Here is a 15,379-nt window from a genome sequence, read left to right on the forward strand (position 1 = left end):
ATAACGATACTTCAAAATATGTTCCTATTACTTAAGAAATTTATGAAACTAGCATATACATTCCATCCACTACCTATGATATCAATACTAATGTGCTATTTAAGTTTTAAGGAATCACATTTTGAGGCTGGCTCTATGTGTCATATAAACAGGAAAATTTTTTTTGGCTATCATGTGGCATTTGGAGTAAAAAATTCATTTTATTTTTCTTCTGCTTAGCAGAAGAAAAAATATGTACTCGGGTCAACTTATCTTTTTAATCTAAGAGGTCCCAGTCGAAATTGACTTTGAAGTTTTGCTAATTACAAAACTCAACAGGGGTTTTTCCTTATTTGGTATAACTCATATTTCTATTCATTAACCCCAGTTTTTAAAAGATTAAAAAGTCTGAAGAGAAACAAAAGTTTGAAGAACAGCCTCTCCCCTGTGATACTTCAAGTGCAAATTTTCTCTATACTACCTAATAAATCTTTTGTGGTTGTAGGAGCAGGAGGTAAAACTCACGCATTCTGAACTTTCCAACTACACAGGGCTGAAGGGAGATGAGAAATCAGTCCGTTTTTTGTGCATTCTACATATTGGGAAAATTTATGTCAACCTGAGTTACAAGGAAATCGGGGTTCTGAAGGGCGATCCTGCTAGCTGCTTTTCTGAGGGCCAAGCCACTGGGTTCAGATGCTTTCATTCTGGTGAAAAGATCATTACCAGGCGGCTCTGGGGAAGTTGGCCCTCCTGTAAGTGCGCTCCTTTGTTATGAATATGGAACAGATGGAGCCAAATCTATCTGCTCCGTAGGAACAAAAACACTTACAACCCAGCTCTCTCTATTAAAGACTCTACTTAGCTCCTTTATACCATCGGCTTTCTGTGCACTGCTGTGAGGTTTTGACTTTATAGAAAAAGGCACTTCATAAAAGCAACAGTTCTTACTCTTAAACCAAAGTGGCCTAAGAACTAAAGAAGATGAATACATGGTTTCACCCACAGGACTCCTTGGAGATATGCAGATATTCAATTAGGGTGTGTATGTATGTGTGTGTGTGTGTGTTGGAGGAAGACAGTATCCAATTCTGGCAAATGTCTGCATTAAAACAACATGAAAATATAGAGGAGAGCAATGAAGATGTCATGTTTCTCATTATGAGGATGGCATCTAATTGCTCTAGCATAATAAAATACCAGGATTTAATTTGGTATATATGTCTGGAAGGCTAGCGAGGGCTGGCCTGAACAAAAAAATATGACGATGCACAACGAAAATCACACAGGCAAATATAATTAGAAATTAGGGCCATACACAAAACAAAGGCTATATGATGCTTCCTCACCATGAAAAATAGTAATAATTACATTCAGCATCATGCCAATTTGCTTTTGTAATCGGAGAGATGTAAATATCGCAGGTAAAACCAACGCATGTGCTTGTTCATCATGCCGATGGCCCGGAACACATCCAAGGGCCAGCCTTACAATGTGCTGTTGCCAAGATATGTGTGTTGACAGACAGCAAGGTACATCTCACAGGCTTCGGGGCGCGGATACCCAACTGGACATGCACCTCCCCTTGACAGCAACAGGGGGAAAGGAGTGGCTGCCTTATTTCATTACATTTATTATACTGATACATTTACAGTCTGGCTGGCTCTTCGGAGATAATTGAAAAAAGAAATTCTGTGGCAGGATGCTTTGATTCTGACTAAATCAAGTCTTCGGGCAAATTTCCTCCTGCCAGTGGAAGCACAGCTTGCCTGAAGTCGTAACCTTTGTTGGAGGAAAGGAACTGGCCTTGAAGCAGATCATGAAGCAGATGTTTTATGCCAAATCAGAGTCTGGGGATACGTAGGCTACTGCAAATAAAACTCTCTTCTGTCTGTTCAATCATTCCAATTCCCTGCCGTGTGAAATATGAACTTGCCAACAAATGGCCAGCGTGCTGTGCCTCGCAGCAGGGGGGGAAAGTGCCACAGCTGTGCCAGAGCCTGGAAAACTCGAGATGCGCCTGACATGTTCATTAGTTTTCCTGTTCAGCCTGGGCCAGAACCAGGCCATCCTCCAGAACCCATATGCAGGGCAGGAGCTGGGACTGCTGGCTACACCCAGGAGTCAAAGACATGATTTCCACCGGAATGAGACTCACAACTTATCCTGATCTCTTGGATGACCCCAGAAGGTTATTAGTCGTTAAAACAAGAAACCAAAGAGCTGACCGTCTCCGAGTACCAACAGAGAGAAAAAAAAAAGTACGTCTGCCAATGATCACAGCTTTTTTCTGACTTTATTAGCAGCCTGCTTTGTGACCAATAAAAAAGAGAAAAAAAAAAAAAAAAAAAAAGAAATCTACTTCAAGCCTCAAAGTATCTCTGAGAGATTGAAATGGACCAGGGAAGAACTTATCAGAAAGATAGCTTGTCTCTATCAGAGAGGTGGAATTGTGGAAACTGCCAGGCTCACCTGTTGCAGGCAATGAGCTGATTCCACATTTCAGTTCCTCAATAATAACATGGTTAATTTATCTAAATTAGACTAGCAAGTTTCAATGTGACATCCTTTGCAGTATACTGAACATACATATTCACACATACCCTTATAGCTGTAATCCTAGATCATAAATATCCTGTATTCAGTCCCATTGTGAGATTTTTTTCAAAGGTTACTCACATGCTTTCTAGTGCTACATTCTTTCAAGTTTTAATCACTAATCAGGAGCTCCTTAAATAGAAGTCATTTGCATCTGTAAACATTCCCTTGCAGTAGTATTAAGCAGTATATTCTCTTTGTGCAGAGCTATTTTAAAAGGAAAATAAAGCTTCATATGGAATAACAATCAAACATAGGCATAAAAAGATAAATTTAGAGGCTTGAAAAGCCTCTGTAACCATTTATGCAATTTCTGAAAAAAAAATAAAAAGTTTGAAGTTTCTCAATCTTAAAAAAGCCCAGAATCATAGTTTATTTTGGATGACAGATTATAGGGATAGTACTCATATAATCCAAAGCATGACCTAAATCATAGAGACATTTTCAAGAAATGAAATGACTTTGAAATAATTTATTATTTTGAAATGAGGCCAAACAAGTACACATGGTTCAAGCTCAAAATGATAGACCATTATCACAACTAATGGCCAAGTTCTCATTAGGTTAGCATTTCTAAATGAATGCTGGAGTCAGTAAATCTGTCGTGGAATGGTTACAAATGATTGTTTTAAGGGATTAATAACAAGACCTATATTTTTATTTTAGGATTCTTTTGGCACCAATTACTCTAGCATGTTATTTCCCCATAAGGTTTCTTTTTTCTCTATTTAACTTGACCAAATACAAATTAGAAACATAAAATTATGTCTTAATTGATATGGAACTTGGTGGGAGGGAACTTCATTTCAGAATGCCTAATAATAATATTATTATAATAGCTACCATTTATCTACGATTTCTATGCACCAGGCACTGTGCCAGGTCTATTAAATTTAATCTTCACAACAGTTCTGCAAGGCAGGTATTATTATCCTCATTGTGGAGATGAGGAAACTGAGGCTTAGAGGGATAAGAAGTTAGCTGATGACTGACAGAGCTCGTGTATGGCAGAAGGGATATTCAAATCCAAGTCTTCCTGATGCCAAAACTCACAACTTCAGTTTATGGTATAAATCATACTTTTCTTCATGACAGCAGCCCCACTTTGAATATCTGTTTCATAATTTCCCAGAACTTCTTAAAAATCCTTCCAAGACAGTATAGGGGTAGGTTAAAACTTGGTGGAACTAGACTGTGTCATCTTAAGCACTGGCAACAGGTTTCAGTAAGAACAACCAAGTGAGTTTTGCTGCACAGACATGCCCTGTGCATATTTCCTAATGGTGCATATTTCCTAATCAGTTGCATGTCAAGAAAAAGCCTTTTAGTATCATATTATGGTAACTGATGTAATCCTAAGGACCCATAGGCACCCTTGTAGGAGGAAATGTAAAACGAAACACAGTAACCCAGTGTTCCAAAAAGGAAACAGAAAAAGGGCAATGTCCTTAGTACACACAGCCTGTGAAAGGGGAGAGTTCTCAGCCTGGCACTGCTGTCTCTGACCTCATGGCAACCCTGGGGATTTGGACAGCTCTTCCCACTCCCACCCCTGTGGTGCCTTAGCCTTGGCCTGAAGGAGAAGTGAATTAGCTGACAACACTGGAATCGAAATTAACACGTAAAGCAGAAATTCCTTGTATCCAAAACCCAACTGAGAGGGGTCTGTCTGTTGAGCCCAACGCCTCCTGCCTATCTACATACAGAGTCACAGACCTTTCCTGATGCCTCAGAAAAATAACATACAGCAGAGATACACTAGCTTTTACCTTAAATTCAGTAAGGATATGGGTTCATTAATAAGATGCACCAAGGGTGTATTCGTATCTTTCTGTTCTTTTTCTCTTGCAGTGTAGGTATTTGATCTACGAATGTCCTAGTCAACAACAAAAGTAGCATTTTTTCTGCACCATCTACTTTCCAGAAATTCTTCCCTTTGGTGGACTGAATCCAAAGGATCCCATCCACACAGAGAAACAACAGATTCTGCTCCACTCTGGACCAATGGCTAAGTGATCCCAGCAGAAGCTCGGTCAGATCATGTTACTCTTCACCTCAAAACCTCCAACAGCGCCCATCTCACTGGGAATGAAATCCTGGCTCCTTACCCTGGGCCCACATGACCCCGGTCTCTAATCCATCACTCCCACCTGCACACGTTTACAGTGCTCTCCCCCTCATCCCGTCCCAACCTTGCCTATGTAGGCAGGCAACTCTCCTTAGGCGCTTAGTGGTCCTTGGCCCAGGAAGCCTTTTGCCAGATAGGCACATGGCTTGCTTCCTCACTTCTTGTAGGTCTCTCCTTAAGTATTAACTATCAGAAAGGCCTTTCCTGATCATCATTTTCTATTTATCACCTCTATATAGTTATATAAATATATATTTATATTGATCAATATGTATAGCTATCATCTTAAATATATTACCCTATATAAACACATATTTTAAATATATATCAAATAGTAATTTCTCTACCTTTATATTGTCTCTTCTCCTTATTCTGTTTTATATTTTTATCCTAGCATTTACCAACTACATGAAATATTTCATCTTTATTTATTTACTTGTTTATCTCCTTCCCCATCTCCTGGCTCTTCATCAGAGTGTAGTTCTAGTAAAGCAGGGCTTTTACCTATTTTTTTTTTCCTCTACTGTATTCACAAAGTCTAAAATATATCTGGTCAGCAGTGTGCACTCAATAAATATTTGTTGAGTGAAGGAAGGAAAGAAAGGATAAATGAGTGAAAGACAAGTTTACCCCAAGAAAATGCTTGTTTGCTCACTGATCTACTATAGTTCAGAATAGAAAAAGTAAAATAAAAAAGACAATAGCGGAGTAGGTATCTGAGTTCCCTGCAATGTAAATTGGTCCTTAATCCCGCTATAAATGTGAGTGTAAATAAAAGTGGCTTACTTATCAAGATAGAGTGGAGTTTTTTCTCCCACATTCAATTAAGATGCGCTGAAAAATATTCGTATAAAGCAAAATGATTTTAAAGTACCTTTTAAAAAGCTTCTACTAATAACCTGATGGTTATTTTCAAGGCATTCCTGTGAAGGGTGAAGGCAGATGATGACAAAGTATCAGCCAGGTATCAAGTGCAAGAAGAAGGTCAGGTTTTGCCGGTGGCCTTTATTTGGAGTAATGCTGGGGGGCAGCAGCCCTGATTAGCCTGAAAACGCATAAGCTTAGTGACCTGGAGGTGAATCTCATTACCATCATCATCAACAGCTAAACACGGAGCACTTTTGCATCCTCACATCAACCCACAAGCCTCAATCACTGCATCACTAAACTCAAGATTATGAACCTTGGGGACCATCTAGTTCAATCTGCCCACTTTACGAGTTTAAGAAACTGAGCTTCAGGGTTTCAGAGACGCCAAGTAGTCCACCAAAGTCCATCTTACTTGGGAGATGGATTTTGAACAGGGTGAACTGGTCCAGGAGCATTTATCAAAAGCAAGAAATGTGATCAGACTACCCTGGAAATAACTAGCGCAAAGAAATCATCCCCAAAGCTCCTTTTAAATACAAAGAACCAAATTATGAGGAATTAAATATTTAATGAATTTATAGTATAGCTAGTTCTGCTATAATTTATGAAACAGTCTAGGTGAACTTTTTATTTGCTGAGCATATTCTTTAGTGTGCATGTAAAATCAATGTGTCTAATACGTTTATGTCCCCTTTATAGAAAAGAGTATAATTTTACTGTTTTAAATAACTGTGGAAGGTTATGGCCACTGTATCTTTGCCTCTGACACAGGGCTGATCGTGGTTATGATTTATTTTTTCTCAAATATATGGTCAGAGACACAGTCTCAATTAAGATATTACTCCTGGAGGAAAATGGGAGGCACTTCACACTTCTCTGCTTTATGATTCTATTTCCAGAAAGCACAGTAGTGAAAAGTGGGAGCTGTCTGCGATACTAATTTGAAAAACTAATGAAGTTATAGAACTGTTATTTCTCATAAGTAGCTACCAGCCCCTACTCTCTGCACAGCATAAAACTGTATTAACATGTACAGTTTCAGCCAAGGTGAGAGCTCCTGCCCCAACCTGCCCTCAACGATGCAACACACACGGCCCCACCCCCACAGCCACCATCTTACTGAGGAAAAGGTTTATAAAATTCTAGATGCCCCATTCTCCGGCATCTAGAATTTCATCCCACCCTCAAAGAAATGTTCTTCCCATTCCCTACAGCCGTCTTGTCAAAATTTTCAACTACTTTTGCTCCTTGCAACCAATTTGATACTGACAAATATATGTAAACTGGATTTTTAGAAATCAAATCATTTAAAAAAAAAAAAACCTGCTTGAGGCCTATTGAAAAGAATTCCATTTCTGTAAAGGGAATGATCACTACTCTGTAATTTATCTTTTGTAAAATCCTCATTTCCGTATGTCATGCTGGTTTAAAATGATATAGACCTGTTCAGGTTGCCTCAAGGGGATAAAATCAACATTAATTCTTTCTACCCCATTTCAATTGGAAACTTCCTGTAGAATAGAAAGTAGAATTTTCAAAAAACATGTAACAGGGTCTGTGTTAGATTCTTTGAATCTGCACCAAACATTTTAGAAAGAAGGAATCCTCACTGTCAAAGCCTTGGTGGACTCTGAATCCCCTGAACTCTCACAGAGGTAGAGTTTGATTCTTTTATCCATCCCCCCTTCCACTCCCTGTGCCACTATGTTTACAATTAAAAAGAGATACACTGTCCCTGCTCTCAGGGCCTTACATTTCAGAGGGTATGATGTAAAATGTGAAATTGTCATCAGGGTTCTGAAGGAAGAAGCAGAATTTGATAGGCAGATGGAGGCTGGAAGCTCTGTATGGAATAGAGTGGTGGGTCCATCAACTTTGAACCAAAGAACCTAATCCAATGTGCTATATTCTCCATCAAACTTGGGCACAAAGACATTAAAAGTCTCCAAGGAGGTAGGTTCAATGAGGGCTTCTTGGCCCTCTTGCTAATGTGAAGGAGTACCAGACACAAACAGTTAAAAAGCACATGGTGAAAACCTAATTCCATGTCACCCTAGAAGTGAACTCACAGGGGCAGGGACTACGCCTCACCTCTCATTTTGGGATCACTAGTGGAGGAAGCCCCTACATAGCTACATCCCAGAAGAGTTTCCAAAGATATCAAGAATCTGGCAACCCTCTGGGCCCAGCAAGCAGAACCTCATGATTCAAAGCACCGGGGGCACTTTCCACTCACATCCATGGGGGAGCAGCAGGGCCAATGCCTGGAGCAGCTGTGTGGCAGCATGAGGAAAACACTGTTGGATGAAAAGGCATTTCTTAGGTAAAAAGTTTGTTACTTTGCACTGGAGAGTGTAATACTAGCTAGTTATTCCCTGTAAAAATAGGATTACCAGGAGTTCTTCTGTGGTGCAGCAGGATCTGATCTTGTCACTGCAACGACCTGGGTCACTATTGTGGTGCAGGTTTGATCCCTGGCCTGGGAACTTCAGCATGATGTGAGTGTGCCCCCCTCCCCCCAAAAAAAGCATTATCAAATGTGCAGGACTTGCTGTGAAAGCATATTACTGAGTGCCTCTCTTCTAGCCTCCAGATCAGTCATTCTTGAAGTATTACTTAATATTTTCAGCAAAGGATGTGAGATGGATTTGAGAATAGGTTTATCACTAGAATTATCCTGGTCTGGTAACTAGTCCTCACAGACAACTAGTGAATTGGTCCATAAAATTGGGATGAAGTTCAATAAAAACAACACAGGACAGAAGCATGGCTGACTATAAGCACAGGTGAATCTCAGGAAAAACAAACCTCACAGTGGACTACAAAATGCATCATACCAGTCAATTTATCAGAGCTAATCAAAGTGTTATATTCATGTTTTGATTGACATTTAAAATAAGACTCCAGAAAAGTGGCAAAAGTTATTTTTAAAACTTAAAACTTCTCTCATAAGAACAGTCAGAGGAATTTAAGCAGCAAATTCACTACAAACACATGACACCTTGAAGGAAGCAACAACCAGCCTGTAGTTGTTGCTCATCTCAAAAGAGGATTAGGGAGTTCCCGTCGTGGCGCAGTGGTTAACGAATCCGACTAGGAGCCATGAGGTTGCGGGTTCAGTCCCTGCCCTTGCTCAGTGGGTTAACGATCCGGCGTTGCCGTGAGCTGTGGTGTAGGTTGCAGACGCGGCTCGGATCCAGCGTTGCTGTGGCTCTGGCGTAGGCCGGTGGCTACTGCTCCAATTGGACCTCTAGCCTGGGAACCTCCATATGCCGCGGGAGCGGCCCAAGAAATAGCAACAACAACAACAACAAAAAGACAAAAGACAAAAAAAAAAAAAAAAAAAAAAAAAAAAAAAAGAGGATTAGATACAAGGATGTGGATTCAACAGTACAGCATGTTTGGTTATGCTTACTAGTAAGAGGGATGGATGGAGGACGAATGGCATTAAAATGTATTTCACATTTTAACAAGTGGGTGAAATATATACTTTCTATATTTTAAAGTTGAATGGGATTTTATAAATAATCTAACCTTATCCCATAGAAGCCAGGTCCCTCAAAATACTGCAATGAAAAAAAGGGTTCCACGCCTAGGATCCTTGAGGATGCAGATTTGATCCCAGTGGGTTAAGGATCTGGCATTGCTGTGGGCTGTGGTATAGGTTGCATATGTGGTTTGGATCCCGAGTTGCTGTGGCTCTAGTGTAGGCCAGCAGCTGTAGTTCCAATGTGACCCCTAGCCTGGGAACTTCCATATGCCACGGATGCAACCCTTAAAAAAAAAAAAAAAAAAAAACTCCAAAGTCTAACAAGTTGGGTGAAGGATATATATTTGTATCACTCTCTTTAGAGAGTTGGAGAGTTACATTTCATAGTATCAAGTTTAAGGCCCAGTAAGTCTTGCAAAAAAAAAAAAAAAAATTAACTTTAATCCAGAACTTCCAAACTTAAGCTTCATGTCAGAAATTATAACATCTTAATAATTATCTTGTTCCTGGGAACCACCTTGGGATCTCCAATCTAGCCTACCCCCTGCATTTTACATTTGAAAAAGACAGACTCAAGTTTTATGACTCATACCTGACAAGAATTGGGCAGTGGCAGAAATGCAACTTAACCCATTCCATGACATTTTTTATATCCTATTGATGTCAATGAAATAAATAAAGCTAGAAGTCAATAAATAGGATGTTCTTCCCTTTGGGGGGGAGGGAGGTCTGGAGTTTTGCTTTCTCATGTTATTGCCATTAAGAGAAAGAAAAGCAATAAAATGTGAGAGAAATCTTAACTGAAAAATGAGTCACATTCTTTAATTTTTTGAAACACAGTAAAGCCTGCAAAAGTACTAGACAAAGATAAAATATTACTGTGCAACAAATCAGAAGTATAAATGTTAAACTGACACGCTGCTCCAGTTGCACTTAAAGGATTTATTACATAGATTTCTCTCTCTGTTTTGAACAATTCCACATATTCTATGCTACTCTCTGTCAATGAAATATACCCTTGTTTTGGACAGTGGTGGTTTTCCCATACTTGGCATCACTGTCTACCATCCTTTGGGCTAAAAACCAAATGAGAACAAAAACTTTGAAGAACTCCTCTTTCCTTATTCCATATAATCTTGGTGGGTTTGTCAGTCAAGTGCTCTTCATTCTTTCCAAAGTGTAGGCATATATGCAAATCAAATTCTCTTCCCCAGGAATTTGAATCCTGAGTAGAGGATTCTCCCAAGAAACGGAGAAATGTTAAAGTTGAGAAAATTCAATGGTTGGGTCTTGATGAGATAATTCTAATTGTCTACTTGTTTCTATGCTCTAGATCCCCAGCATTGCCTTGGTTTCTGTCCATTTGAGGTCTGCAGTTGAAATAATCCCCCAGGACAGAAAATTTATTTTATTTTATTTTATTTTGTCTTGCCATTTCTTGGGCCGCTCCCGCGGGCATATGGAGGTTCCCAGGCTGGGGGTCTAATTGGAGCTGTAGCCACCGGCCTACGCCAGAGCCACAGCAACGCAGGATCTGAGCCGCGTCTGCAACCTACACCACAGCTCACAGCAATGCCGGATCGTTAACCCGCTGAGCAAGGGCAGGGATCGAACCCACAACCTCATGGTTCCTAGTTGGATTCATTAACCACTGCACCACAACGGGAACTCCAGGACAGAAAATTTTAATTTTTTCGTTTAAATTAGCTAGAATTGATTAAAACTGTTTACAAGTAGAGAACCTTAGTGAATAGATAAGTACTCATCTATGGAGTACTTTGCAAATGGATGAGGGGCATTATCAAATGTTTGTAATTATTATAAGGGTCACACAGCTTATGATGAATTATTCCAGAAAGAGAGTCTACATAAAAATGAAATTTAAGTGTGATAGGTAAAATTATAGCTGCTCGTATACCAGGATGAGGTAGGCATTTTGCTTATTTTAATATATAAATAGGCCTGCCAGAATTTTAAAAATATGGGTCAGGTGATATAAACCTTGGGCCCCTTACTGATTAATTTCTTTCTGATGAGGGAAAGAATTATACTGTCTTGTGTCTTCATTGTATATCTTTATCAAGGAGATGACAAGCCATGCTTTTCAGAGACGCCTTGAGCTGAAGTGGAATGTACAGTAAAATACAGATTTCCTCAAATGAATTGCCAAAACCATTAATCTTTATCTAAGGACCCATAATAACGGTTTGTTCTCAGTAGCAGGTGGGGGAGGGAGAGAAAATGTCTTCCAGAAAGCACTTTGGCAGTCAATGTGGTTGATAATAAAACTTGATGAAACATCTGTGATTAATATTAATTCTAATTCTCCCTTTAATGGATAATTGTGAAAAAGATAATTTATCCCATTTCATTTAGACTACAGCTGAGTTTTTCAATTTAGGAAAAGAACATTTCTCCATATTTCTCAGGTATGAGACTCTATGGGGAAAGAACAGGTGCATAAAACCTGCCAATGGTAAAGCAATTTTCTACCAGTTAGCCCTGGAAAATATTTTGAACAAATGCAACTGACCACTGCAGACTTGGACATGACCCAAAGAATGGTTCTCTAAGTGACAGACTGGTATTTCTGTATCTTCACCCCTGCAGAACATTCTAAATGAACCACAGTGAACTGACCTAATACATTTTGGTCATATTTGATCCTGGAAAGAGTGTGAGAAAAATGCCCTTGTGAGTAAATGACAGTCAGCTATTTCTGACCACCAGTGTATTTCAAACTAGTAGATGAGAGAACTATTTTTGACACATGTAAATGTATAATTTAAAGTACCCATAAAAACTTGTCATGGTAGCTACCATTAATTTTGACAGAAACTCAGAAAGTAACTAATTGCCTTTCAAATATCAATATTAAGAATACCATTTATTAAACTAGCACTTTTAACTCATTTATATATGGAAAACTTGAGGCATGGCTTGAAGCATCCTGTCCAAATTAACACACCTAATAAGTGATGGCCTTAAGACCCAGATCTCATTTTTGTCTATTTTTCTACACTTAATATTTGAAAAAGGAACCTATTAAATAAGGGTCTTATTTTTCTAAGACTCAGGACATATTATATGGCTAAAAATATGATTGCTGTCTAATTCAATATATAAGTAGTAAATAGTGATTAAATATATATCATTGTTGACCTTTAATCAAAACCAAATCATGGCTCCATTTAGATAGACTCTTTTTTCATCAGACTCAACTAACCATCAGAGAGAAGGAAACATAAACTGACAAGCACGAAAGGTCACAGACAATAGGCACCTGCCTCTTCAACGCACCTTCCAAAAATCTCATGTTATATAAATAGGATATTAAAGGAACTACTCACTATTCTTTTCTTCCTCCTCAAGCACCCATTTTGCTTCCAAACCATTGTCCAAAATGAATATTTCTTGCCATCTTGCCTGTTTCTTCTCTGTTTTTATGGGGCTTTCTGATTCTAATCCTCACTTAAAATAGTTTACCACTTTGTAAATGGAACTCATTTTATAACAAAAACTCTTATGATTGTGTAAGAAATAATAATAATTAAAAAAAAAACCCAAAACCAAAAACCCAAAGCTTTACCTGGTTCTTGTTTGCATCAGCCTGGTGACACTGTGTCTTATTTTTTATGGATGAAGCAAGTGAGACAGTTTGCTTTGTGAGGCAGAAAGGAAAATTTGTTATGACCTGGTGAGCGAGCTGACTCCTAGAATTTTAGTTTATCTTAGTCTTTATCTTAGACTAGGACTAGCATGGTCTCTCTCTGACTTCCTCAGTTTAAACATTCACCTAACAAAGACTGCTTTCTCTCAACATCAATGCTGCTGTTCCATGCATTCGAATCTACCAATACCCACTTCTTCTATGTGGTAAATTTAGGCCCATCTATTCCCAAAGTGTGATACCAATATCACCTGCGGAGGCGGGGAGGGGGGAAATTTCTGGAGAGCTAGTTAAAAATGAAGTTCCCTACTGCTTTGAATGAGTCAGACTCTCTGGAAGTAGGTTCCAAGAATCTGCATTTTTACCACCATATGCTGGTGGGTCCCTAAACTTAGGAGAATATCTTCAGCCCTAAGACCTGAGTTTCACCTTGCCTGTCAAATCAGCATGTCATGTCTTCAGTGTTTTCCTTTCTCTCTTTTTAAGGACAGTAGCATCTTGTGATTTATTCCTTTTTTGCTATTATTTTCATGGATTTTTTTTTTTCTCTCACATTAGACTGTGACCACTGGAAGACAGAGATTACATTGAATACTTTCTATCATCACTCTATGGTATCTGCTACCGGCCTGATGGGTAAAGACCGTTGAGTACTGAAGGCTTGACTTATCAGAAAATAATACAGAGTTCCCGCTGTGGTGCACCAGGATGGGCAGCATCTCTGCAGCACCAGGACGCAGGTTTGCTCCCCAGACTGACACAGGGGGTTAAAGGATCCAGTGCTTCAATGGTTGTGGTGTGGGTCGCAACTGTGGCTAGGATCTAACCCTTGGGCTGGGAACTTTATACGTTGCATGGCAGCCAAAAAAGAAAAAGAAAAAAAGAAAGAAAAAGAGAATATAATACCTAACACCGAAGGGTGTGCTTCTATAGCCACTGTAGATTTTCTACAAATTTAATGATGTACAAGTACTGACAGCCCAAGTAAAGTTTAACAAATGGATTTGTATAGCATTTTTAATATAAATATTTTAGGAAATAGCCACAATAAATCTCCTAAAATGGACTTTAATAATAAACTAACATATCACATCAAAAGGCCAGAACTTTGGTTATTTGATTAAATTAATAATCTAACAAATGTTATTGATTTAGCAATTCTACTTAATAAAAACATAATAAAAGCCTATGCAAAGAAAAAATCTAAAACTCTGCAGCAATGGCAAAGAAGCTAAAGGCAATTCAGAAACAATAGAAATTCAAGTAAAGGGTACTCATATTTCTGTGATGAGAATAATTTCTTCATATGAACTGGTACTATTTATGGAATAGGCTTCCAAACATTACTTGCCATACATGGAAAAGAGAGCTAAGAGCATGAATGCTGGAGTCCGGATGCCTTTGCTCAACTCTGGCCATCATCACACATGGAGAGTTTAATTTTAAACTATTTGACTGTTTGTGCTTTGGTCTCCTCATCTATGAAATGGGGACAATAATGGTGCCTAACACATAGAGATAAGGGATGGATGAGACAACATATGTAGACTGGAGAAGTGTTCACCTCCTGCTAGCTATTATTAGATAGCTAGCCTGCATGTAACCCTAAACATTTTATTTCAGTGTAGTTACATGCTAAAACCCAAATGAGTTTCCCCTTCAGAAACACACTACCCCCTACTGCCTACTAGGTAAATTCCAAATTCTTCATACCAGACATAATGGTCCTGCAGAAGCTGGCCCAATCTATCCAGTTTTATTTTCCAAATACTTTCCATTCCAGTCAGACCTGTCTTTTCATTGATCCTAGAATCTCTGCTGTTCTGATTTCTTTATCAGGAGAAGGAGGCAGGTGAGACGGGAAATCCCACAAGTTGTGAGAAGCTCCTCAGGAGGGCTGCCGGGTGGTCTCCCAACTCAACTGCCCTCATGAACCAGAGCCAGGGCTCATTCTGTGTAAAATCTCGGTGCTGCACACAGCAGCTGCAATTCCTGAACCTTATTCTCAAGATTTCACATGTTTTAAGTTTTCAAAGTGGCCCTTCTTCTCATAGAATCTCTATTCCCCTTTTTTGAATTTGCAAAAATGTACAATAATCAGGTCTTTGAAAAACGAGTGGATTTTTAGTAACAACAACAGCAACAGCAAGTACAACTAAATAATAATGAAAACAACCATTGTGCTGCCTAAGGACAGGGAAGGCAGTAGGCAACCCCCAACGTGTCATGTTAACAAGCTGCCATGTTGAGAGCTGGCCATGATGCTTTGCATAGTATTGCTAATGGCTACACTGTACTATTGATCCTGTTAGTGAAATTTCAGCCTCTGAAAAATGACTCAGGGTACCAAAGGGACATATACTTTCAACAGTTTTACTAATCATTAAATGTCTTCATCACAATTGAAGCAGGCAGAGTGAATGACACAGTTTATTATGTCATCTTGTCCTGACCCCACAAACCATTCAATAAGTGCTCTACTTTGGTTTAAAAACCCATAAACCTCCTAGTATGTGAATCTTAGGGATAAGGTGACATGCAGCATCCCTCTATACATCACGGCAGCCATTCTTAGAGCTAGGTCTGCCTTAAATTCCAGGGTGTAAGTAGTACCTGCATAATGATTTGCCAGGGGTGCTTGTAA

The 15,379-nt window shown here is 39.1% G+C and overlaps 1 protein-coding gene and 1 long non-coding RNA gene across 3 annotated transcripts in view; one reads left to right on the plus strand and one right to left on the minus strand.

Annotated features, from left to right (window-relative positions):
• Positions 1 to 13,629, plus strand: part of LOC110259772 (uncharacterized) — an 835,641-nt gene extending 822,012 nt beyond the window's left edge. The window contains exon 19 of the long non-coding RNA XR_014838463.1: positions 13,294 to 13,629. This is a non-coding gene — a long non-coding RNA (uncharacterized LOC110259772). The remainder of the gene's footprint in view (positions 1 to 13,293) is intronic.
• The window catches only part of EFNA5 (ephrin A5), a 281,034-nt gene that overhangs the window by 19,286 nt on the left and 246,369 nt on the right, over positions 1 to 15,379 (minus strand). The window lies entirely within an intron of this gene.

The sequence above is a fragment of the Sus scrofa genome, chromosome 2 (assembly GCF_054392235.1).
Source record: "Sus scrofa isolate SSC_HxYL_T2T_F1_AM1 chromosome 2, Sscrofa_HxYL_maternal_Yorkshire_Landrace_v2.0, whole genome shotgun sequence".
Taxonomy (NCBI): domain Eukaryota; kingdom Metazoa; phylum Chordata; class Mammalia; order Artiodactyla; family Suidae; genus Sus; species Sus scrofa.